Consider the following 27504-nt stretch of genomic DNA (forward strand, 5'->3'; position numbering starts at 1 on the left):
TTTGTTTTGGAATTAGATTAAGTCATAAATAAGTACTACTTTGTCTTGAAGTAAGGAAAACATTCCAAGTCAACATTCTCTTAAGACATTTTCCACCTGTTAAAGGATGTGTAGCATTTGGAGTCTTTCATAACAGTGGAAACTGGCTCAGACTTTCAGTGGGTCTGTAAAAAAAATAAGCCATGTTTGATTTATGAGTTGAAGTGCAACATGAATATGTAAGCAAACAAAAACAATGGAATGAGTTGGGATAAGGTGCAATAGGTTGTTGATAGGGCACCACATGATTCATATGGCCACTATAGTACTTGGTATACTGTATAGAGGAACCTAAGCACATATTGATAGACCATGGAAGGCCATGGGATGTGTGGCTAATGAAAATGTGAGGAGGTCTTGCCTTTTGCCCTTGACCCAGAAATACCTTACAGTAAAACATTCTGACTCTACAGTGTTATTTAAAACAAATCCCCTGAGATCAAATGTCACCAATTAAAATAAATTCAGGAAGTGGTGATCATGAGTTTTAACAGTAGTGAAACCTATAAAGTCCCATTGGGAAGCAGGCAAAAGCTATTTAGTCAAAGGGAAAAGAAGGATAACTTAGGGTAATGTGAGAACTCAGGGAAGCTGAAGGAAAATTGGACTTTCCCTTCATGGGCTTTCTTTGGTAATCCCTGGAAAAATAATAAAATTCATGATTTCCTATTTAGAACAGCAATTACAATTGCTTCGCTAACTCTTATTCCCTAGTATCAGTCCATTCTACAACACAGTATAGCTTTTGGAAAAGGAATAATTAGGTGTGGTATGTTCTTTCCAGTAGTTACACAAATATGACTTTGGGCACAGAGACTAGTCCAAAGATGCCCCTTTGATTTTTGCCTGTGGAGAATATCAATCTGTCCAGTGCCTGGATGGTCACATTGACAGGTTTGTCTCCATTGGCAGGTGTTGGAAGTGCAAGGAAATAAAAGGAACCTTTCCATTGTTGGTGGAGCTGTAGATATGCTTTCTTAATAAAGATATTAATTTGTAAGATTCTACATATAAAATTAGAAATGAAGCCAGAATGTTTTCTGTTGGGAATGTTTGAGGATGAATTAGAAAAGAAACACAGAAAAGTATTATTCTACATGACAACTATTGCCAGAGTAGTATACACACAAAAATGGAAAACAGCAGATATTCCAAACACAAATGAATGGGTAATGAAAGAATTAGAAATAAGAGAAATGGGACTTAGTAGGTCATCACCACCATTTTGAATTGTGCCTGGAGATAGACTGGAAAGCAGTGGAGCTGTTGCAATAAGGGAAATTGTGTCTTTCCTGTAGCAGTTAACAATCTGATGTAACAATCTGAGATATCTTTAAACTACACAGACATCATATCTCAGATCGTTAGATCAAATTGTTAACTGCTATTTCCCTTTTGACTATCCCTTATTGAGGCATCCAGCATGTGCATGGTCATGACGTTTTGTGGGATGAAGGAATGCAAAGAAGAAGAAGAAGTAGAAGAAGACCTGAGCAGATACACATTAGAGATACTGCATAAGTAGGTTCAAGCCAATTCCAGAAATGTTAGGAAGATGGTCTTGAGAGGAATGTGTGTGCACTGCTCCAGTTGACTTATAGGGCTGGAACATAGTTGCTCATGATGACAGCATAACCTATGCTGCTTCCTGCTTTTCATTCATCTTTCTTCAATCTTTAAATTTATAAATCAATTGCTGCCAAATAGCTGTAATCTTCCCTTCTTAGGAGGGAAATGATCCAGGAAAAGGCCACATAAATTTCCTTTGAGTGGTGAAAGAAGAGGCAAGACATCATTAAGTTGTACTCAAAAGAAGGCCATTGATGTACTAGAGGACTTGCTGGATAACATAGCAGGAGGTAGTTAAAGCTGCCTTCACAGGAATATACATGAATGGATGGGGCAAAGACAGGGGGCGGGATAGGTGGGACTATTGGCAGTGAAGGCAAAAGCAGCTTCTGATCCCAGATGGCCTACAGCTTAGAAAGAGGGATTCTGTGAAGGGGATAGGATTTCACTATTTATCAACAGTTGGGGTCCACCACTGAATGAGGTAAATGCAGGACAAGGCACCCCCAACTCACACAAGCAGACATACACACTGGTGGCAGCAGTGGTGAGTAGGTATAGGAAATTCCTTATTTAGTTAATTATTTAAATAGTGAAATGCTTAAAATACTTTTACAACGAATATTTTTCTGGATGGAAAGAATTTTGTCAAATTCCAGACTGGAATTCCCAGGAGGTGAGCCACCTGCTTATTATTTTGGGGAACTCCCTTTTTGGAAAATGACAAATAGACAATATCCCCTCCATGGCCTTGCATGTGTGTCTTAACTGCCCTGAAACTGACCTTGACTCATGGTGACTCTGTCGATAAGCCACCCTATCCTTCACTATTCTGTTGGCATATCTGTACTCTTTAGGAACTTGTTTAGTTCTTTCATTGCTGCCTTTCTCATTCCTAGTCTTCTTCTGATTTCTTATCTGTAGTCTCCATTCTGATCAATGTTTGACAACAGATATAAGAATGATTGAACTGTTACAATTTCCTGTATGTCTAGGTAGAATTTATGTGGATTCTCCATTGTCATTTTCTTTGTTTTCTTTATGTTCAGCAGCAGGCCTGCCTTAAGGTCCTAATCTTATATATAAGTGAAATGTTGCTTATATGCCACTCATTAGAAACGCAAAAAATACTTGAAAATTATCCTGTTCTCTTACCCTAAGTGAAAATAGATGTGTGAGTATATTAAGATAGGATATCAAAAGTGAAACAAACAATTATTTAGAGCCCAGACACTTCCTGACAAATGTTCCACCGTCTTGGTGGCTGGATGATCTTGTCTCCATTTAGTTGACAAAGAAATTATAAAAGCAGAGGTAAGTCTACTGGAACAATCCGTGTGTATGGAACAATTTCTATGTTCTCACTATTTACTATTTTTGTATGCTTGCATGAGTGTTGTGTTTCTTCTTTTAAATAGCTTTACTTATTTCCAAAACGCTAGAACAGTGTATGCAACTCTGGGTAAGATTTTTGCCAGGAAGAATGGGAAGAAAGAGAGAGAGAAATGCAAAATGAAAAAGAAAAAAGTGCAAGACACATAAGCTGTGTAACACAGTGGAAAAAAAAATTTGGTTCCTTGTGCTTTTCCTCTCTGCCCTCCTTCCATTAAAGGTGGGTTTAAAAATAGCTTTGAATTTATGTGAGCCTTAACCCAAACTTGAAAAGTACAAGCTCAACACTTTATTTATGTTGGCTTAGTGAGTGCCAGATTTATTAGTAATTTCTTCAATTTGTTGGTCACTTCACTTTTTTCTCCTCCTGAATGTCACCCACCTATTTGATGACAGGCCTGGGCAAAACCATCTGTACAAACAAAAGCCTGGAGAAAAAGTCACTAGAGCTGAGCCAACAGCTGTAGGTCTGCTGCAGCAAAGAAGTATGACAAAAGATTTCCATCACTAGTTGCAAAACCACCAGATTCTAATTTGTCATACAAGTTAAGTCTGTTATTTATTATTTGTACTGCAGAAGGACTTCTAGAACTAGCCAGGGCAGGACTGTGTGAGGAAATTGACCCATGCGACCTTTGCCCTTCAGTGGATTTGGCATATATTGTAAATGAAATGACTTAATCATTCACTGTTTGTGTGTGTGAAATGTACAAGCACAAACCATAGAATCATAGAGTTAGAAGAGACCACAAGGTCCATCCAGTCCAACCTCCTGCCATGCATGAACACAGAATCTAAGCACCACCGACAGATGGCCATCCAGCTTTTGTTTAAAAATCTCCAAAGAAGGAGACTTCATCACTTTCTGAGGCATTGTGTTCCACTGCTGAACAGCTCTTACTATCCGGACATTATTTCTGATGTTTAAGTAGAATCTCTTTTCCTGTAGCTAGAATCCCTTGCATCATCTCCCAGTCAGAAAACAGAAAACAAGCTTGCTCCATCCTCAATATGACATCCCTTCAGTATTTAAACATGGCTATCATGCCACCCCTTAACCTTCTCTTCTCCAGGCTAAACATACCCAGCTTCCTAAGCTGTTCCTCCCAGGGCATGGTTTCCAGCCTTTGACCAGCTTGTTAATTTTCTTCTTGAATTGTGGTGCCCAGAAGTGGATACAATGCAGTCAGCCCTCTATATTCACAGATGTTTTATCCACAGATTCAAACATTCACAGTTCGAAAATGTTTTTAAAATGTATAAATTTCCAAAATCAAATCTTGATTTTGCCATGATGAGGGACACCATTTTACTATGCCATTGTATTTAATGGGATTTGAGCATTCACAGATTTTGTTATCCTCAAGGGGTCCTGGAACCAAATCCCAGCAGATACCAAGGGCCCACAGTATTCCAAATAGTGGTACAGTCCCCCCCCAATTATTTAAAAGTTCAGTTCTACTCCAAGATGATTCCAAGAGAAACACTTCACTTTTGGGGGGGAGGGAGTTGGGAGGGTTGAAGGGCCATAGAAACAGACTTGGGGGCCACATGCCACCAAGGGGTATACTTTGACCACCCCAGACTTACATTTTGATAGCCTGACCTGCAGTATTTTAAAAGCAATTTTTTTTTAAAAAAAAATCTGTGTTTGAGGTAGGGTTGATCAACATACATGCTCTTTAATGTTCTTTGAGCATTTCTTGATGGACTTCATCAATTCCCATGTGCATGTAATATCTGGCACTATTATTATAAGGATAAAGGCCAGTTATGTATTCAATTCAAGTCTCAAGTCTCTGCTTTCATGTTTCAAGTCCTTGCAAGATACTTTCAAGTTGAGTCTACAATCTGGGACCCAACTTTTAATAGAAAGAAAGGAGGCGGGTGCACTTCCCAGGGAGGAACAGCAAGTGCATTAAGCAATGGGCTTGAAATAGGAGTTGAGGTCTGCTTGGCAGCCTATCCCTGCTGCACATCAGAAGAGCCTTCTAATGCTTTCCAAAAAATTTAGAATGATCCTTCCACCTCAAGCACATTGCATAACAAATTTGTTGTTCCCCTTCAAGAAACAGTCCCCATGCTCTGGAGGCAAGGCTTGCCTACTGCTCAAAGCAAATGGTACCAGCAAGAAAGTCACTAAAAACATGTAGTCCTGTTGAGTTGAGTCAGTGCTTCATGTATTGCTGAGTCAAGACCAATTAGAGTCACTGAAGCAACTTGAGTCTGAGTAAACCAACTTGAGTCTAGACCACTGATAAAGACCATATTCAGTTATTATACAGTGTGTTACTCATTGCAGTGATACATTTGCATGCGGATCCACTGCAAGCTAAAGTAGCCTTGCAGTCTCCTTTTGTCCCTTGGATGTAACTTCTAGACATCTGGAGGAAGGAAGATGAAAACTGCAGAAGAATGGAAACTCCAGCATCCCACACTAATGACACTCTGCATTCTTGAGACTGAGCAAAAGAAATTGTAGCATAAGCTTTCATAGGCCCTTATCATGAGGATTTTTGGAACTCCAATCCGAAGCCATTCCGGACCCACTCATGGGAATTCACGTTATTACGTGATAGATTATCACATGTGATTGCTGTCTATGCAGAGTCATTCCAAGCCCGATCCTAAGTCAATCCAAAGTCACTCCAGAAGTAGGTGAATTCGGTGAACTAGCGAATTCACAAATCTTTTTTCCAAGGCTAATTTGAATCCAATTCGAATTGGTCTTGGTGTGGAATGCAACTTTGCTTTTGTCCTGGTATACCCCCCCCCCAACCTCCAAGGTGACACATTTCCCATGATGCGATGCTGCAATTTTGCACCATTTGTTTCTCTTACTCTTGCCTCTATTTTCCCCCTCCGTTCTTCTGCTTCCTCCTCCTCTTCCTCCCTCTTCTGTCACCCCAATCTTGCCTCCGCTTGCCCCTTCCGTTCTTCTCCTTCCTCCTCCTCCTTTTCCTCCCTCTTCTGTCACCTCAATCTTGCCTCCGTTTGCCCCCTCCATTCTTCTCCTTCCTCCTCCTCCTCCTCTTCCTCCCTCTTCTGTCACCACAATCTTGCCTATGTTTGCCCTCTCTGTTCTTCTCCTTCTTCCTCCTCCTTTTCCTCCTTCTTTTGTCACCCCGATCATGCCTCCATTTGCCCCCTCGTCCTTCTGCTTCCTTCTCCTGTGTGTGTGTGTGTACATAAACATGTGTGTGTGTGTGTATACACATACATATATATACATATATGTGTCTGTATACATATATACATGTATGTGTATATATGTGTGTATATGTATGTATGTATATATGTGAATATATGTATATTTGGACACCCCACATGTGCACACACACATACTAGTGTAGACATACTTGACACCACACATGGTGGGAGTTGTGGGCATTGCTAAATTGTTGAAATACAATAAAAATAGAATAAAATAGAAGGGAAGAAGAAACACGAAGCAATCATTCACGTGAGGCTAGCATTCATGCAAAACAGGAAACAGGAAGTGGCCCCGTTCTTCACCCCGGAAGCGTAAAAGTTCTTGATACATTCAGAGCCCCACTTATTGGTCTTTTAAAGTCTATGTCATCTGTAGAACTCTTCTCCAGCACCAAATTTCAAATAAGTTGATTTTCTTCCTATCAGCTTTCCTCACTGTCCAGCTCTTACAAATCATACATAGAAAATGGAAATGTGATGGCATGGATCATCTTCACTTTCAATTATATATCTTTACATTTCAAAATCTTGTCTAGTTCCTTTATAGCTACCCTTTCAGGTCCTAGTCTTCTCTGATTTCTTGACTGAAGTCTCCATACTGACTAATGATTGAGCCAAAGTATGGGAAATATTGAGCTATTTCAATGTCTTCATTGTCTACTTTTAAGTTGTTAACCATCTGTAGTCATTATTTTTATTTCCTTAACATTCAGTTGTAAACCTGCCTTTGCACTTTCTTTCTTCACTTTCTTCAGTAATCTTTCCAAGCTTTTCTTATTTCCTGCTAATAGTATGGTGTCATTTTTACACCTTTTCCCTCTGAGTCTAAATCTGCTCTACGTACGATATGATCAGCATATCAGTTAAACCAATAGGGTGCTAAAATGCATCCGTGTCTGATCCCCTTGTCTCTGTTTCTCTGTATTGTCTCGCGATGGTAGCCTCTTGTCCTGACTATAGTTTAAACATCAGGACAATCAAATGATGTGGCACACCCATTTTTTTAAAAGAGTAATCCATAGTTTTTCATGATCTAAACAATCGAAGGCTTTACTATAATCTATACAGCACAGGCTGATTTTCTTCTGAAATTCTTTGATGTGATCTATTATCCAACATATGTTTGCAACGTGGTACCTAGTGTGTCTTCCTTGCATGACTCCAACAGCTCTGCAGCTTCAAGGAACCCTGTTGGTCATCTGTTGGTGATTTATTTCTTCCCCTGCTTGTTGTATAGCATATCCACTCTTGGTTTAAATTTACTTTTGATTTTTCAGATCTTGTTGAAAAACTCTTTTGTTGTTCCGTTTTTACTGTTGTCTTCAATTTCTCTGCATTGATTATTATCATAGTTCTCCTTGTCCTTGCATATAAATTACTGAACAAATGCATTTAAGATTCTTACTCTATTTCTGTCACCTTTCATCTATGCTTCTTGCCTGTCCTTAACTGCTTGAAGAGTTTCATCTGTCATCCATTAAGGCTTCTTTTTTCTTTTCGGCTGCAGATACGGTGTTTTTGTATTCTTCCCTGACAGTGTCCCTGGCTTTAGTTGAGAATTCTTTTGGCTCTTGGTCAATTAGGCCTAGTAGTGCAAATCTATATTTTAAAATTCTATGGGGGTAATCTTCAAGTTGTATTTTGGCCTAAATGTTGTTTTAGTGTTCCTCTTTAGCTTTATTCTAATGTTTGATATGACCAGTTCATGGTCTGTGCCACAATTGCACCTGGTCATGACTTTGAAGAGAACATAAGAGCCCTGGTGGCACAGTGGTTAGATGCCTGTACTGCAGCCACTCACTCACAAACCACAAGGTTGTGAGTTCAATCCCAGCCAGGATCTTGGTGTGACTCACCCTGGCATTCTTTTGAAGTCACTAAAATCAGTTCCCATCTTGTTGGGGCAATTAGCTTGTTGGGGCAATTAGCTTACATATTGTAAAATGCTGAGGGAGTGAAGTCGAAGGCTTTCATGGCTGGCATCTATAGATGTTTGTGAGTTTTTCAGGCTATGTGGCCATGTTCTAGAAGAGTTTCTAGAAACCCTCCTAGAACATGGCCACATAGCCCGAAAAACCCACAAAAAACTATGCTTAGGGAGTGTTTAAGTGCACTAATAAGCGATATAGAAATGTGCTTGCTATTGCTGTAATAACTTATCCGTCTTCTGCTTCCAATTATGCAGTTATTAAATTTCTGTATTGACCAACAGGTAATGTCCATGTATATCATCACTTCTTCAGTTGCTTGAAGAATGTGTTTGCAGTGAAGAAACTGTTGGCCCCACAAAATTCAGTCAATTCTTATTGTTGTCCTGTTTCAATCTTGATCCTAGGATAAATCATCCTACAATCTGATTCTGTTCAGTTTCCTAGTTTTGCATTCCAATCACTTATGACTAACAAGAAGTCCTGTCTAGGAGTGTGATCAATTTCCTCCTGGATTCTAGCTTAGAGGCTCTTAATTTCTACTTCTTTGTCTGCCTCTGTACTTGGAGCATAAACTTCCCTGAAGCCTTATTGATATTATTTGGTCAAGCTTTGCATTATATCCTTTTACTGCTTTTGCTACATCTCTTCGTGCTCTTAATTCCACCCCATTTTCTTTTTAGATTGTTATTTCTTAAGTAAAATGTTTTGTAATTATCTGACTCAAATTGTCCCATTCCTGTCTGTTTTGGTTCACTCACCCCAAGGATTGCAATATACATTCCATATCTTGCTTTACTATGTTTAGCTGCCTCTGATTCATGCTTCTCATGTTCCCTGTTCCTGTAATATATGTTGTGCCACTTCAGACTTTCCTTTCACCTTTGTGTATGTTAACAGCCAAACGACCAGTTGCATCATTAGCCACAACAGCACTCATATTTATTCTCTACTGTACCCTAGTTGATCCTTGAATGCCATCTGACCTGTGAGTCTCATCTTCTAGCCCTATCTCTTATTTCATTTTGCATTGTCTCGTCATAGGGTTTTCATAGTAAAAGATCTTCAGAAAGAGGTTTACTGGTGCCTCCTTGTACACACTACTAGCAAGCCTTAGCTGTGGTGCCACTGCCTTTGTATCTAAGAGATTCTGTTCCAGTATCACCCTACCCCTGCCGCTGCCCAGTGGCTCTTTGCACATTGACTTTGGCTCTGCAGCAAAAGCCTGTTTGGCACAGAAGATCTATCAGCAACACTGCTGTCATCAGCATAGCTTCTTGCCTCATTGGAGCACACAATACCACCACTGTGGAAAAGCAGTGTCACTGGTGGATGTCTTATGCACACTGATGTAAAACATGACTGATAACTATAACTATACAAAGAGGTCAGGTCCTTTAGAATTTAGAACAGACCCCCTCCAAACTCACGTCACCTGCTACACTCCTCAACAGTACTGGTGTTGAAATAGAAGTAAAATCTTCCTACCAATGTTCAGATAGCAAAGTGGATATAGAGGTGGAAGCTGCAATTCATAGGGAAAGAACCTCTGGAAAATAGAATAAGGTTTTGAAATGGTCTGGTATCTTTCCTGGTATCATCACTCCCATATGGAGACAAAACTGACAAAGGGAAAGTCTCAATAGGCCAACAAACCTCTCTGAAGAACATTGCAGGTTCTAAAAAGCAAGTGAGTTAAGCTATTCAGCAAAGTAAAGTAAAGGCAACTTCAGTGAGAAAGCAAGCCAAAGAAAGAATGAAGTGAGAACAGTTGATTTGATGAGAATTGGGCATTAATGGTCTGTGATGCTGATGATGATGATGATGATGATGATGATGATGATGATGATGGTGATGATGATGATGATGATGATGATGATGATGTATTTATATTCTGCCTTTTCCTGAGGGAATGCATTATTTTAAACCAAGGCAGAGCCAAAGACAGATGGAGATCTGCTGGGTGAACAAACAACTAAATAAGGTAGATTTTTAAAATCTAAATAAAATCAAGAAATGGTTTTCCTATAGCTCTTAGACTAGTGGAATGGAGCAACCATGGCCAACAGCAAAATGCCCTGAGGTTATACAGCCCATTAGCTGGGTTTATTCATATCTGTTGCCTGGTGGTCCTCAAGTGCATTTCCCATTGCAGTGAACTATTCTGAGTGGTGATTAATAGGAGTAATGATACATGATCCTGTGCACATGCTCTAATATTTATTCCCTATGATGTTTACACTCACTGCATTTGGTTTCCCCAGGCTTTTCCCTCACATCCGGTGGTGCCTCTACTATTTGTTCATAATAAACCATACAGGGCTACTCACACTGCAAGCCTCTTCAGGCATCAAAACAAACATACAATTCTGGCAGGATGTTATTCAGACTTAGTGAGTGCAGGGACCTCCTAGTGATATGCCTGTCAGTACCAGTTGCTGGGGGACATAAGCAGAATGGTGCTGTTTTCCTCCTGTCCTCTTGTACATTCCCTGCACTGTTGATGGTTGACTACTCTAGGATCAGAATCCTGGAGCAGATAGGAATTAGGTCTAATGAAGCCTGACTCTTCTTATAGCCAAAATAACAAATTCAAGAAAAAGGAATCTTCCCTTTCAAGTTGCCACAGTGGTCCTTTATAGACAAAAACCATTCCATTTAAATTTCCTTGCTTGGTATTTTTCAGTAAAAACTAATCATTATTTGAGATTCTGACATTAGCCCATGTGACATCAGTAACCAACTAATAAAACTGTGAAGTACTTCCTTGGTGAAACCAGAGCCAAGAGGTCTATGAGCTTCCTTCACCTTTCTAGTATGTCGGGTAGAACAGGAATGAACAGAGATTTTACAACATTAGGATCAACTCATGAATCTCCAGGTGATTTGCAGTATATCAGCAAGAGTTTCTGACCCCAAAATTATATTTTCTACCCAAATTAAGATGCTGAAGTGAAAATAACTTGAAGTAAATAGGAGTAGATACTTCCATGAAAGAACCTCATTGTAGTACTTGAAACAAATTTGTAGCATTAGAATCTTCTCAGGGGCATCCTGTTATTTAATTCTAAGTCTAATGCCTTTAGCACTTTGCTATGGTTTGGAGGCCTTGAGGGTTTTCATGGGGAAAATCCAATTATCTTCATGCCTGCCCATCCTTGTCCTGGATTGTTTCTGTTGGCACTGCTTCCTATGATTCTGTTGCCACTATCTCCTGTGATCAACCCCCCTATGCTGAGAATATAGCAAACTGAGAAACGTTCTAGACCTTACTGCCTTCCCCATGATGTCAGTGGGAGCATACTGGGGTGTAGACACCTCACCCAATTGCTACTGATCTGTTAAATTGATTAATGTTAGACTTCGAGTGGGCCTTTCCTTAATCATTCTTTAATGGACAAATTAATGGGACTCCAGGCAGTCTATCCATCACTACTCTTGCCTCATTTTCCCAAAGCTGCTTTGCTACACTCATTTAAAGCAAGTGTTTTGGGTGGATGCCATACCTTTCCATATGTTCCTTAGCAGTCTGCTGTGCCAGAACCCCTTCTTAATAGGCACAACTAGTTTTAGATAACATGCAGGTATTTTGCAGGTATTTTTTTTTAGCAGCGATTTGTGGAATGAAATATTCATTTTTCAACTAGTTAGGTTAGATTTTGGAATTGAGGGTGTTTGTGGCTATGGAAAAGCTGGACAAGTTTTGGGTGACCTTTTTATACTTGACAACTGATAATTCATCACCCAAGCAGCTCTAGTTGAAAGTCAATATGAACCTTCTTGGAGGATGTGGTGACTTTGGTTATTCCTATTTCTATTTGATTTACAGCCACATGATTTCATTAAATGAAAACGTAATAAAGAGGGCTCCTGCCAACCTCCTTCACTTGAAACCACAAATCCCAAAATGGCAGAAGGGAGGGGAGTATGGAGAGGAATTTGGTTCTGTCTTTCCCTGCAGATGTCTTTTTTGCTCATGGATTTTTTTTATATGCTTGTAAAAAAGCGTTTATGTTCTTTGATTAGATCATGACCTTTGAGTTTTCCATTCCATGTTGTCAAAAAGATAACCTCATTTCACAAAAAGCAGCTTGAGAACCTAATACTGTTTCTAGCTGTTCAACCATAATTTGACTGGTTGCAACTGAAATGCATTAGAGCTACTTAGAGATCACTGAGCTCACTTCCTGGATGCACCAGCATAGCTCTCATTTGCTCACTAGTTTTCAGAAATAAACAAAATGTAGCATTGGTTACCCCATCTAGTAAATCAATGTATGAAAATGTGTTATCTCTGTATGTGGAAAATCTAAACATAAAAGAACGTACTACACAATGGTCTCTTTGAGGCTGGTAGGTAACTTCAGTAGAGATTTTTGGATTTCACTGGAATTCTGTTGAATTATGTCAGCTCTGGGTTTGCCCATTATGGACAATGCTATGTTCACTCTTAATTATCTTCACTTTATTTGTTCATTACAATTGTTGTAGTCTATCTTTCATCATAAAACATAAAACAGTTAAAAGAACAGTTAAAAAAAATAAACAAGAGTTCAGTAAAGCTAGTACTAAGAATAAATATCTAAGAATCACTTCTTCACCATCATCATTGGATCTACTGCCAAGACCTTGGTCCTTGCCTTAGTTATCTCACGCCTGGACTACTGTAAACTTCTCTTGATGGGGCTTCCTTTATCTTGGTCCTTTGATCTCTGTTCAATATTCCTCTGCCAGGATTATTTTTTGGCCCAACACTTTGATCACATCACCCCTCTATTGACATCTCTTCACTGGCTTCCCTTACCTTTCAGGATTCGTTACAAGCCTCTTCTTTCAATCTTTAAAGCCCTTCACAGTTTAGCCCCCACCTCCATTTGTCATGTCTTATCTCCACTTACCACCCTACCTGCATTTTATAGACCAGTGGCTCCGGGCTTCTTTCCCAGCCAAGGCTTTTCCCTTTGGCTCTGATTTGCCCTTTTTCTCTTGCTGCCCCACATTCATGGAATCAACTCCCCAAACATCTGCGGACAATGACTTAGTTGTTTAATTTTAAATCTGAATTGAAAACATTCTTGTTTATGGAGGCATTTCAGACCTCAGCCTGATATTTGGACAGGTTAGATGAAGAGTACATTGCTGCTCCATACTTCACAGTTTTAGAGTTATTTAATGGTTAGTTTGTCTTATTTTAAAATGTTATGCTTTGTGATTTTAGACTCTAAGCCACTGGCAGGACTTATTTTATTTTTACCTTCTTTGTATGATTACTTAAAGTGCTGTGTAAATCATAAGGTACTTTATAAATAATAATAATAATAATAATAATAATAATAATAATAATAATTTCTTACCTGCCTCTCCCCATGGATCAAAGTAGAGAACAACAACAGACCAACAAATATGTGTCAGTTAAAACACAACTTCAGTTAAAACATACATCAATTAAAAAAACAAATAAGACACAAACTTATTAAAACATACATTTAAAATTCATTGGCCTGCTGGAACAATAAAATAGGTATGTTTTTATTAATAGGTAGAATAGCTTCACCCAAGTTCTTTTTGAAGGAACCCAAGTTCCTCCCTAAGGGAAAGACATTGTGCTAGCAGCAGTTTCTGAACTCACCTTGAGGGCAGTGCTTCAAAGACTACATTACGGTAATCCAGACTAGAGAATGCTAATGTATGAGTCACTATGACCAAACTGTCTCTATTCAGGAATGGGCACAACAGTAGAAGGTTATCCTAGCAACCAAGGCCACATGATTCTACAATGAATATGACTCTAGTCGTAACCCTGAGCTATGGACCTGCACCTTCAAGGTAAGTCTATCCCCATCAACATCTTGAATTCAAGAACTAATAAACCAAAGTGCTTCCTCTTTATCAGGATTCAGCTTTAGCTTACTGAATTTTATCAATCCCATCACTTTCTCAAGATGCAAGTTCTGAATCTGCAGCGCCACACCTGATTCTGAAGTAGCAGAAACAGAGTTGGATATAAGCCTGGGCTGTTCCTAGCCATCAATAACTGATCCCAGAAGCTTCATGAACATATCATAGGAGGAGAAGATGGACTCAGTGTCACTTCTGCACACCATAATTGCCAGAAAGCTTTCCTGGTATTCTGTAAAAGCTGCACCCTATGTAGGAGAGAGAACCACCATAGTATAGTGCCTCCAATCTCCAACCTACAGAGGGTAAACCATTACCCTCTCAGGAAACCTGCCCCCAAAGGGATATTCATAAACAATTAGTAGTTACCCTAAATATCTGACTCTAAGATGGGTTCCAGACTGGCCTCAAGAGTTTACTCTAAATCTTATCAAGACTAGACAGATTGAATCAGCTGTTGAATGGTGAATCAACACATAGGTAGAGCCCATTGATTTAATATAGTTGACTCTCCATATCCATGGATTCTTTATCCATGGATTCAACCATCCACAGCTTGAAAATATATTTTTAAAAAAATCCAAAAAGGAAATCTTGATTTTACCATTTTATATAAGGGACAATGTTCTAAGTATTTGAAGGGGGTGTCATATTGAGGTTAGAGCAAGCTTGTTTTCTGCTACTCCAGAGAACAGGACCTGGAACAATGAATGTGGCTATAGGCAAAAAGATTCCACCTCGACATTAGGAGGAACTTCCTGACAGTAAGAACTGTTCGTGTCACACTTCCTCAGAGTGTGGTAGAATCTCCTTCTTTGGAGGATTTTAAGCAGAGACTGGATAGCCATCTGTTGGGGATGCTTTGATTGTGAATTCCTGCATGGCAGGGAGTTGGACTGGATGGCTCTTGTGGTCTCTTCCAACTCTATGATTCTATGATTCTACTACACCATTGTATTGAATGGGACTTGAGCATCCATGGATTCTGGTATCCATGTGGAGTCCTGGAACAAAACCCCAGTGGATACCAAGGGCCCACTGTATGCCAGCTTTAGTTGGGCTTAACAATAGGATTCAGGCCAGGGAATTCTGGGAACTGTAGTTTTGTGAGAAATTCAGCCTTCTCTATTAGAGAGCTCTGGTGCCACAATAAACCACAATTCGTAGGATTCCCTAGCACTGAGTCAGGACAGTTAAAGAGGTCCCAAACTCGATTACTTCTGCAACGTGTTTTGAACCAGAGACTGCAGCCTCATTCCCACTGCAGAATAAACCAGTTTGCAAACCAATTTGAAGTGCTTTAAATGGCCCTTGTTCACACTTGCACCAAGTCACAGGAGCAGTTTGATGAGGGGGGACCCAACACCAGAACTATTTAACCCACTTCTTCTAGATCCACTAAATCCACTGTGTCTTTTGTGATAAACTGATTCAGCACAAGTGTGAACGGGATGTAGATCAGAATTGGTTCCCTGTGACGCAATTTTCCCCCCACCTCTTGAACCTCCCCCCCCCCGCGGGTGGCACCCTTTTGGGCTGCCAATCTGCCCCCCCCCCTTTCCCCCCCCCCCCAATCACTCTGTTTTCCCTCTTTACAGCCACTCCTCTGTTATTTATTTATTTTTATTTTTTTAACTTTTGGAACATTTGGGGAACTTTTCTCCATATCATGGTACTTTGAATTTACCTTCCCTTTCCTTTGCCATTTGACATTTTTGGTTTGTTTGTTTTCATGACATCAGATACGATAGAGCATGTCACCAAATATGGGTAGAAACGTTGATGTGATTGCCATGATTGCCAGGAGAAAAAAAAAAGAAGCTGTGGAAGAGGGTCTTGATTCATTGATTCATTGGCAAATGTGAACGAGAAGTGGGTAAATTTGCAACAGGAAAATTTGATCAGCTCAAATGTAGTGTGAATGACCCTCCACTGTTGAACCAAACCATCGATTCGGATTGCAAACCAAATTATTTGTAAGTAGGAATCAGGGCTGCCTCAATCAGATGAGCTGAAGAAGTTGCTAGAGAATAGTTCTGACATCATTTCAAGCTTTTGAAATGGCTGCCTTTTAGCTAGAATGAATAAGACTGAGCTTTGAATGTATTGCACACACACACATACCCCACCCCAGTGTTATTTTGCCTCTGAAAAAGAGAACAAGTTCAAAAATCATAGGAGATGTAATTCCACAATAAGGAATTGACAGTAGTAGTAGTAGTAGGTGCCCCCTCCCCATCCTGACTTGTCTTGTCATTTCCTTCAACTACAGGGAAAGCCTTCTGTGCTCCCTTCTGTTAAAACTCCATAAGGTTCTGTTAAAGAACACATTTTGTTCATACAGAATTGGCCTAGTGCTGTCACAATGAATAAATAATGCCAATTCATATTAGGGAAAGTAGGATTCATTTGAGACTGAATAGGGAGACCACTAGATTAGAGCTGACACTTCAGCTTGGATTTCCTTGGTTATTATAAAAGGAGCAAAATTGTCAACAAGATCACACTCTAGATTAGAGCTAGGCTGCATCTGCACTGTAGAAATAATGCAGTTTGTCACCATTGCCTTGGCTCAGAGCTATGGAATCTTGGGATTTGTAGTTTGTTGTGACACCACAGCCACAATTTGTCAGAAAAGACTAAATTTCTCACCAAATTACGAATCCCAGAATTATGTAATTCACATAATCAAGCAGGAGATTGTGGTTACTGAGTTAACTTGGTAACATTGCATTTGCACAATAAAACCTTAAACATTTGTTCATAATCCACTGTTTCAGCAGAGCAGTATAAATTTGTGAATTACTCCTTGGTACAGAGTTAAAAGATGAAAGGATACCTAGCCAAATAGCACTCTCTGTCACTGTATAGCATCTTGATAAATGTAAGCTGTAGGCAGTTTTTAGGGTGGTAGGCATGTTAAGACGATTACAGCAAAAATAAAGTATCTTGTGACACACTTTATTTGGAATAATTTTTTACACATTGAGAGCCACTGCATTGACTGAAATAAATGTTAGCATTGTTTTGAATTTTCTGCCTTCAAGTATGTCTGATCAAAGCTGTTTGCTGCCTATAGCTGTAAAGATGGCCCTTTGTGTTTTTGGCATTCATGTTTGAGTGAAAAGATTGTTGAAGAGCAGTAATTCAGTGATGTCTTTTATTGGACAACATGATTGCCGACAATGTGTTTAAATTGATATTTTTGAACTCTTTTAACGTGAGCAAACAACAGAGCTGAGCATCTGTGTTGCTGTTTAAAAAGCAGAACAGGAGAAGCACTTGCTATTTGGTATCTTGCCATTTGTAAAATCTGGAAGCCCCTTCATCTGTTCACTGCCAACCACAGTTCAGAAAGCCTTTTGGATTGACTCAGAGCTGGCTGGGAGAAACACCTGCTTGCTTTTGACATAAGTCCATTTTTCTTTTACTTTCCTTTATGGGCTGTCAGGATTTGGCATTGGCTCGGTAAAGGGAGCTGTCAGCTTGATCCCTTCCACCCTAAACAGTCACAGCAACATGTCTTAAGTGTTCTGGTCATTGCTCCGGTAATTGTGTTTACATCATCTGAGAGAGATATCAGTAAAGGGAGAAAATAGCCAAAACAGTTTAGTGATTTTTGGCTTGTTGTCTGAATACTTAAAGACATCTGCATCTGGAAAGAATTCCACTAATTTGTGAGTAGGGCCAATATATCAGTTCCATGAGTTCCCAAGTAAGTAAACAGATGTCACTGTAGCTGCCATGGAGGGAAATCAGTAAGGCTAGAATGTGGCCAAGAGAAGAAACAGCATGTTACAAATTAATCCAAGAACGAAACATCAGTCCAGATGAGTAGAGGGCAAGGGATAAATTGTCCTCTTGACCTTTTACACTTGGGCCATACAAAATTCAGCCACAACTGGACTACAGACAGTCCTAGTAACATACTAGATGCTATTTATAAACTGCATTATAGGTGGGAAAAGAGGAGAAAAACAGGACACTGAAATATGTTACTCTAGAACAATTCTGTTAAATTTAGTGAAACCTTCCCACCAATAGAGATCTGAAAACTGTAGCCATAGGTCTAGAGAACTTACAGTTGCAGATTAACTGACATCCAAAATGAGTTACAACAATCCTGTTTTCTATCTTGAAGTACACAAAATAAAGCAACATGACAAGTGTTGTAAGCCCGCCTCGATCCGTAGGGAGGGGCGGGAAATATAAATAAACTATTATTATTATTATTATTATTATTATTATTATTATTATTATTATTATGTGTAAGCTAAAATTCAAATGCTGGTTGTTATTTCCATGATTTAATCGGCAATGGATATATTCTTGGTATTTGTTGTATAGAACAGATCAGCTTGATATTAATGGACTACATCTCATTTTTACTTTCAGATCTCTAAAGGAATGAAGCCCATCATGCTGTAGAGCAGAAGGAAGACACACATGACCTTCAGATATTGAGCAACAACTCCTATACGTGGCCACTGCCTCTGCTATTTAGGACTGATGGGAGTTGCAGTCCAAAAATATCTAAAGAGGGATTTCGCCTTTAAAGTTATATGAAGAGCCTTGTGCTGTGTGATACCTATTAAAATGTATGGTGAGTAAGAATGCTTTTGGTGGCATTCATGCTAGTACTTTCCTTTGCCAGATTCCACTGGATTATCTTATTTTCTAGCAAATAGGGAGTTTTGGCGGTCTGAAAACCCATGCTGTAATGCTTTGCTTGTGGTTTTAATGATTTTGCAATTTTGGGGATATATATGTCATTTTGTTCTGTTGTGGTTGTTCATAACATGTTAATCATGTTATCCCAAGCACACAATAACAAGTAAGCAAAGGGATATTGTAGCATCTTCAAGGATAAAAAGGTTGTAGCATAAATTTTCATAGTCTGAGTCTAATTTGAGTTTACAAAAGCTTATGCTACAAACCAATTTCTCTCAATTATATCAATAGTGCTACAGCATACTGATCCAGACTCACACGGTTATGTCTTTGAATTTTAAAACAACGAATAGGTGATAAAGCCTCTACTCTAGACCTGATCACTGAGGATTAAGACTCATTTGATTCAGTGAGACTTACTTCTTAATAGGTATACATAGGATTTTCTTGTTATAAAGATGTATTTTGTCTATAAGTCGCTTCTCACACACAAAAAGTGGCAGATAGCAGACACATGAGTATATTACCCAGTGGCCAGGTATAGGATCAATGCATGTATATAAGGGCTGTACATCTTTACTTTAAGAAAATGCATGAGCTCCAGTTGCACACTGAACATGTATGATACATCTCTCTTGCCAAGATATTCAACTTTCTTTGTGATGTTATAAAAAGGGGGGGGGGAACGTGGTAGTTGTGTGACAGTTCAGCCTTAGTACTAGCCTTGTTGTTGTTGTTTTAAAAAAACCCACATTTCCTAAATGCCAAAGCATTTAATGTAATCATATTAAATATATTGTAGCATTTTCATTCACTCATTACTCTACTTTTCATCTGAAATGGGGACCCGGAACAGTTTAGAAAGATCTCTAATAAGATTATACAGTATTACATGCCTCTAATTAGATTTTACATTTACAGACCAATTAAGTCATTACAGCGAACTATTTGCTTATTCTTTGCTTTTGATTTAATGGCTTCTTCTACTCATGCAGATGAAGTTGGCCATTAAGTATCCATGAATGTGCTCATTCAAATTTATTTAAATTATATTAAATTTTACTACTTTAAACTGCAAAGAAAAAGAACCGTATACATTTGGCAGTCTGAATTTCTTGGTAGTAGACCATGTGTATTAGGGAAAGGAATAAGCTGCTGAAATAAAACCTTCTTGGAATCAATTCAAACATAAAACCAGCTGCTTGAAACACCATGTTGGTAAGCAATTTTGGGTTGTCCAGCTTTGTTTTTAACTTTAGATTTTTTTTAACAACGTGCAGTACCCTACAAGCATGATTGCTTTGAATACAACTGTATGAGCAAAGTCAAGCTGTCTGAACTACCTCTTCAAATGAAGTAGTTTAATTCAGGGGTTCTTAAACTGTGAGGTAGGACCCCCAGTGTGGTTAATCAAGTGGGTGGTGGTGCAAGACTCAGAGGCCTTGATATCATCTCCTCCTCCTCGTCCTGAATTTTCTCTGTCCTGGAAAGGAAGCTAAGGGCAAGGAGAAGGAGGAGGAGGAGAGCTATTCCCTTATACAATGTTAAAATGTGAATATACATGAATGTGTCAACAAACATATGGACACTAAACAAACAAGATATTTTATTCATATATGTTGGCAGGGGGGGATGTCTGCATGTAGATGTAAAGTGGGACACAAGGTTAAAACGTTTAAGACTCACTAGGTTAATTGATTTCAACTGTACCATCACAGCCCCTCTTGGGGCAGAATGAGAAAGAAGAGGGTTGCACTGTTGAAACAGGGTATCTTCTGGGTGGCTTGGGGGTATGTGTCATGTAATTGCCATGCTTCCAAGCTACTCAGAAATGGACTTTTTCCACCCATCTGTTTTAGGCCTTAGTCATAGGCCCTGTACACACCAGCCTTTAAGGCCAGCAAGGGAGAAGAGACAGGGCACCTCACAACGCATGCCCAACTCTGTCCCAGGGTGTCCTGAAGCCATGCACCACACCACATGGTGTGCATTGTCATGGCGCTTCTCTGACACTGTGTCCATACAATGCAACACCAAAGGAGTACCATATAGCTACAGCAACACAGCTATGGCACTTTTTGTGACTCCTTTTTGTGCCCTCAAAAGACCAGATTGTGAGGTTGCTGCGGCCCCAATCGGTTAGCAAACGGGTTGGCGTCTGGCTGCCCCTTAGGGGCTGTATGTACAACCCCATAGTCTCAAAGGTGTTACAAACTCTACATATGGGTTTTTTTTAAAAGTTAGTGGCAGTTTAATTCCATTTCAACAGAATCAAGAAAGCTGTAATAGGGCATGTTCATGGATGACACATACTCAAACAGATGAACAGGTCAGTCTGTTTCTGCTCCCTGTAATTTCTGAGTCTGTTCTATTCCATTTCCATATCATCATCATCATCATCATCATCATCATCATCATCATCATCATCATCATCATCTACATCAGCTACTTAGTTAAGTATACTTAATGAATACAAAACAGTTACTAGCTTTACTCATCTGTAACTGTTCCATTTTCACGATTGCTATGTAATATATTTAAGATGACTTTACTAAGTAACAGATGTGGAATACGTGCCATCATCATCATCATCTGCATGGAAATATTTAGTCCTCCTAACTACTTGAACAGTTCCCATCACAGCTGGTCTTTATAAGAATGGTAACTTTGCAAACTGGTGCTTAAGTTTCTCCCTATCCATACCTTTTTACTAGTGTGCCATGCTGTTTAAACTGTAAACCTAGGAATTGTTTGACTACTAATCCATGTAAACTACTTTTGGAGCTTTTCTATTTCTTTTCTTCTACAGTAAAATGCTTTCTTTAAAAAAAAAAAAGTAAATCTTTAAGTTTTCCCCAGTTTGCACTGAATTTGAACCTCTGAATGGCTTGGATTACCTTATTAGTGTTCTTCTGGCTCACCAAGCTGCTCACGGTGAGCCAGGATTTTATTATGGTTGCAGAGCATACCCAGCCCTTATGTTTAGTGTCAGACTAGTGGTAAGCCATACTTTGATTTCCCCATGTAGGCTTATGCTTTTCTTAACCTCATACACATGCTGGCATATATAAAATTATGTGTTCACTCTTTTTTTAAATTAAAACTGAAAGTCCACAAGGGAAATTATGCAATGGGAAATAGCTGCTCCAATAAATGTGAGTCACACATTTTACTGATTATGGTAAATTTAATTATTCCATTTAAACTTCATTCAAACAACAACAAAAAAGTATCAGTTTCTTAGTGTACATTTCTTCCGGTTTGTATTCCTCTTTTGTGGCTAAAGAAATGCCATTTTTAGTTCTGTTTTTAAAGTAGGTTGTTTTTCATTTTCTCATATACTGTACTATTAAATACCCCTCCCATGGCTCTTCAGAATCAATGTTACATGTGCTTATCCAAAATATCTTCATACTGTTCTCTTCTAGTCATGCCACCAGTAATTCTGTTAAGGAATTTTTATAGCCTAGTTCTCATGACAGTGATCAACCTCTGCCATACCATTTCAGATTGCTAGTGGAGTCCTAGATGATGAAATGCATATCTATGAAAAAGAAATTACTTGCACACTGAAAATGAGCATGTCAGGCTAAAAGGTCATCTGTGACCTTGAACTCTTCTCTCTCCTCTCTGACACTGAGATCCTAATTGCAGGGAATCTTTGGACCCATACAGACAGCCAAAATCAAGCTGCTTCGGATCACTTTGGAGGTATGCTGTTTAAATGACTCATGCTTCCTAAGAGGCTGGATCAAAGCTTTGGTGCAGCTTCTGGCCTCTTAAGATGCATGTGTCATTTAAAAAGCATACCTCCAAAGTGACCCAATGCAGCTTTATTTTGGCCTGTCTGTACGGCCCTCAGTTTCATGGAGAATGATTTCATCATGCAATCCCCAGCTGTAGTTCTAGATCCAGTTCAACTACCACAGTGAGCATTAGGATAGCCACGAATTCTATATTACAAAGGGCAATCCTCTATTTGAAGAACTGCCAAGAATCCTCTCTCTGCAGTCATCCTCTGCTTGAAGGCTCATCTGGTTCAAATCTGGTTTCAATATCAAGAAATGTAAGAAGGGAGAGGAAAGCAGAGACCCACCACTACCTAACACAGGGACATCAGATTGAGAAGATAGGCACATCAGTCATCTGATCACAGCCCTCCCTGATACAATGAAATAGACTGTATTTTTAGTTAAATTATAGTAATTTTTCTTTGTGCACCTCAGTTATACAAATGTCATGCAAATCATGATTTTGTCCTCTTTCTTGACAATCAGTAAGTGGCCATCTTACCTCCCTTCCTGTTTCATGGCCCAAACAGGCAGAAGGCAGTCAATAAGCAAATGGCTCTCCCAGCATAGAGATGGGGACTGTCAGAAGCTGGATGAGCTCAGAAGTAACATGGTACAAGTTATATCATTATCTATAATGTGTTACCCTTTTCAGTAACAAGCCCTTTAACTATGTTACAATTTGAAGGTAATGTAATGAGTGAAAACCAAGGTTTTTCTTACTGGGGTAATATGGATAACATGTTTAGCCACCTCTAAAAATTATATTGAAAGCGCACTTTTAGAGGTAAAAGAATTTTTCAAACTCTTTTGTGGAAAGGTGGGTCATCAATAAAGTAATTCAATACTATACATGATGAAAAGTCATTTTAAAAAGTATTGAATAATGAAGCAAGTGATGCAATGAGCCACTTCCTAAAAATTGTAATGGTAACAAATTACTTCTAAAAAGTAACTTTCCAAGCTCTAGGATGGAACAATGCAATATGTTATCAGATTGCTGGCACTGGATGTTTTCTTGTAACAACAAACCGTCTTGCGGCAGTTATTTCCTTTTGGTGGATGGATCTACTAGCAGTTAGCAGAAGAGGGAGAAAACAGGCCTTAGCAATGGCATGCCTATATTAGATGGTCCCTAGTTGTATATATGGCTGTGCTTTGGGAGCATTTGGAAACACTGCTTATATGTGCACTGACAGAAAAACCAAGCTTACCATTGGAGCTTTTGAATCCCCAGGGAGGATGAACAGTCTGCATATCCAGCACCCACAACAGGCTGATTGTGGCATCATTGTTCACACACATTGTTGTATGAACATGCATTTCTGTGATCAATTTGTGAGTGTGTATCGTAGTGATAGTATGTTGTGCTAATATATGCTTGTGCAAGAGGAACCACATGAACTCAGAAGTGAATGTTCTGTGGTGAGCTGGAAGTTCAGGGTGGGAAGAGATTGCAGCTCACCCACCTCCAATGTTCCTCCATCCCAAACTCAGTATGCAGTCCACATGCCTAGGAGATCCTCTAGAATTTTACCCTGAATAAAGGAGTACTCTTTTTTACTCTGGAGAATTACCCTGGAGTGCGGATTGGGCCTTGTCTAAATTGGTCAATGTAGGGCCTGAACAGACAGGCCAAAATAAAGCAGGTTACTTTGGAGGTAGACTGTTTTAATGACACACACATCTTAAGAGACCTGAAGCTGCACCAAAGCTGTGGTCTAGTCCTTAGGACTGGAGCGTGGCTTTGGCGTGGCTTCTGGCCTGTTAGGACGCCTGCAGCATTTAAACAGAATACTTCCAAAGTGACCTGAAGCAGCTTTATTTTGGCCTGTCTGTTTGGGCCGGTAGATATGAAGCAGAAACATTACTTTTGGGTCATGTGCACAAGTCCAATGTAATAGGAGAAGAGGAGAAGGGAGATACTTGCAATTCATACACAGAATTGGTAAGCACATGGCCAACATGTGAAGGCTTTCAGTGTATACATTTGTGCTCAGAAGAGCTACTTTTTTGCAATATCAAAATAACCCCCTGCCCGTGGTGGCTGGGGTATTCTGGGTATTGCCATCTGATAAAAAAAATATTTGCATGTTCTGAAATAAATGCATATTTTTTCCTGCCATTTCACAATGGTCTCACATGTCCTGATTCAAAAGTCAGATTAACAGAGTAACAAATGGGAGAATAACCTGGTGAAAAAGGATAGCTATAATACCATGTATTCCTTTCACTAAAAATATGTAACACAGCAGACATGTGTTGGTACACGAAAGGGTTGGATTCCAAAGCCTTCAGGTAATTAAATAAACACACTCCATAGAAACTCTGGGCATCATTGTGGGGGAAGAGGTTTTGCTTCTCTTTTTAGAAAACAAAAATCCGTGACTATGTTTGCATAAAAACAATTAAGGAGGTAAGCAATCAGGCCTGAAAAGATTAAGAATGATCAAAGTGAAACAAGTGAGATGAAGGTGTTTTCATTGTTTTTGATTAACCTCAGATAGGTGCTTATTATTAACACAAACAAACAAACCTACCCACAGCCAGTGCAGGTTAGCAATCATTTCTGAAGGGAATGTTTCAGTTTTCATGGTACAAGACTTTGGGGTTGTTTATTTTTTAATGATTGGGAAATGTTCATATGCGTGCTGATAAAATGGTTGCTTTGTGTGAATCAATATTTACAAGGTCCCACACAATGAATTAGCAAGTGATTGCCTATTGAGGCAAAAGAGAGGAATCGAAGTATAAATACATATATGCATTTATTTCAGAGGAAGTGACTTGTAGTTTGAGAACCACTGGTTAAGAGAAAAGCCTCCAAACATAGTGGGATATAATTTCCTGTGGCCTTAAGTGAGGATTTCTGTCTTGCTTTCTCTCTGAAGTGGGGAAATAACCACTTTCTTATTGTTGCTTACAGTAGAGATGACCTAATGATTGCTGTACTCTTTCATGATGAGGTCTCCATAATGGTAGTAATAACAACATCTTAATGAAGCCTGGAAAGCAGAATCTGTGGTTTTGGAACAGTATGAAGTTCATGCCCTTTCCTGGGAATAGATATTTATTTTCTGAAGATCCTGGCTGGAAAAATTGCTTAGATTTTAAAGAAGAACATTCTAAGAAATACTTTTGTTTACACTAGGGCAGGATGTCCTGCATTAAAACAAGCTTACCTCTTCCTTGTAGCAGTGCATATATAAAGATTATTTCTTTTGTTGCTCATGAGACCCATAGCCTTAAAGAGTAGGTCAAGAAAGAGTCTAAAATGGAATCATATAGAAATGAGTAGCCGCAACATGAGAGTCAGTGTGGTATAGTGGTTTGGGCATTGGACTAAGACTCTGGAGACCAGGGTTCAAATTGTACTCAGCCATGGAAGCCCACTGGGTGACCTTGGGCAAGTCACACTCTCTCAGGCTTAGAGAAAGGCAAAGCCAAACTCCTTCTGAACAAATCTTGCTAAGAAGAAATGACTTGAAGGCACACAAACAATAAAAAGAGCATATTAATACTGTTAAGAACTTAATAAGGGTGAAGATTGTACAGTGTTTTGGATGCCACTTTGGCTGCAGAGAATAAGATACTTGAATTTGAAATACATTGTCTAACATGTTTACAAATGATCAGAAATTTTTGGATTAAGAGCAGTAGCATCCCGCCACCCCCTCATGAAGTATGGAATTCACCTAGAGTTCTGAGTTCATGACTGGTTCATAATGATCATGATCCCTAAGTATTCACTGCTTAAGAGATACATAGGAACAGATCAGAAATGCTCAATATACATTCCAGTCCCCAGGAAAGGGGACACCAGGGATTGCAGTAACCCAAGGACCACTGCATTAATTTCTGATGCAAGCACACTGATGATCAAAATTCTGCAACAAGGACTTTCACCAAATCTGATAAAAGTAGGATTAGACTCAGAGAAATGAGATATAAAAACTGAAGGAAGGAACATCAACCATTTAAAAATGTGAATGAGACCATACTACTAGCAGAAAATAGCAAAGACTGAAGAAAGTCAAGGAAGAAAGTGCAAGGGCAGGTTTACAGTTGAACATTAAGAAAACAAAAGTAATGACCACAGGTAATTTACACAGTTTTAAAATAGGCAATGAAGACACTGAAATAGTTCAATATTTCCCATACCTTGGCTCAGCCTTTAATCAGAACGGTGACAGCAGTAAAAAAAAATCAAAGGGATAGGACTTGGAAGGATAGCTTTGAGGAAAGTAATCAAGATATTGAATGGTAAAGATATATCACTGAATACTATAGTTAGGATTGTCCTTGTTATCATATATCTAGTTTCTGTATATTGTGAAAGCTGCACAGTGAAAATAAGGATAAAATCAACCCATTTGAAATGTGATGCTGGAGAAGACTTGTTTGGATACTGTGGAGTGCCAAAAATAAATGGGTCCTAGAGAAAACCAAACCAGAACTCTTCCTAGAGGCCAAGATGCATAAACTGTGGCTGTCATACTTTATCCATAGCCTGAGAAGATATGACTCACTAGAAGAACAATAATGCTTTACAAACTGGAAGGTGGTAGGAAAAGAGGAAGACCACATTCCAGATCAATAGACTCAATCAAGGAATCCACTGCCATGAGTTTGATAGACCCGAGCAGGGTGGTTATGGTTAGATGAGTTGGGGGGGGGGGGGGGGCTCTCATTCATGGGGTTGTCATAAGTTGAAGTTGACTTGATGGCAGTTGCCATCAACAGGGACCATGAAAGTTCCCCACTCCCAATTTAAGGTGCACTTACTGTTCCCCTCCTGATCAGAAAGCAGCTGGCTTGTGATTCCACTCACACCCTTCCCAGCAATCTCCAGTGCTAGGGAGAATTATGACAAGGGCCTTCCTTCTGTCTGTCACAATGATGATTGTTCATGGGAGGGGCTGAGAATATCAGTCAGCTTCTTCCTGAGAACCCTGTTGATCACAGTGCCTGCTGCCTTGTAAGTGAGGATGGAGGAGGTTTCA

This window comes from Sceloporus undulatus, chromosome 1 (assembly GCF_019175285.1).
Source record: "Sceloporus undulatus isolate JIND9_A2432 ecotype Alabama chromosome 1, SceUnd_v1.1, whole genome shotgun sequence".
NCBI classification, from domain to species: Eukaryota; Metazoa; Chordata; class Lepidosauria; order Squamata; family Phrynosomatidae; genus Sceloporus; species Sceloporus undulatus.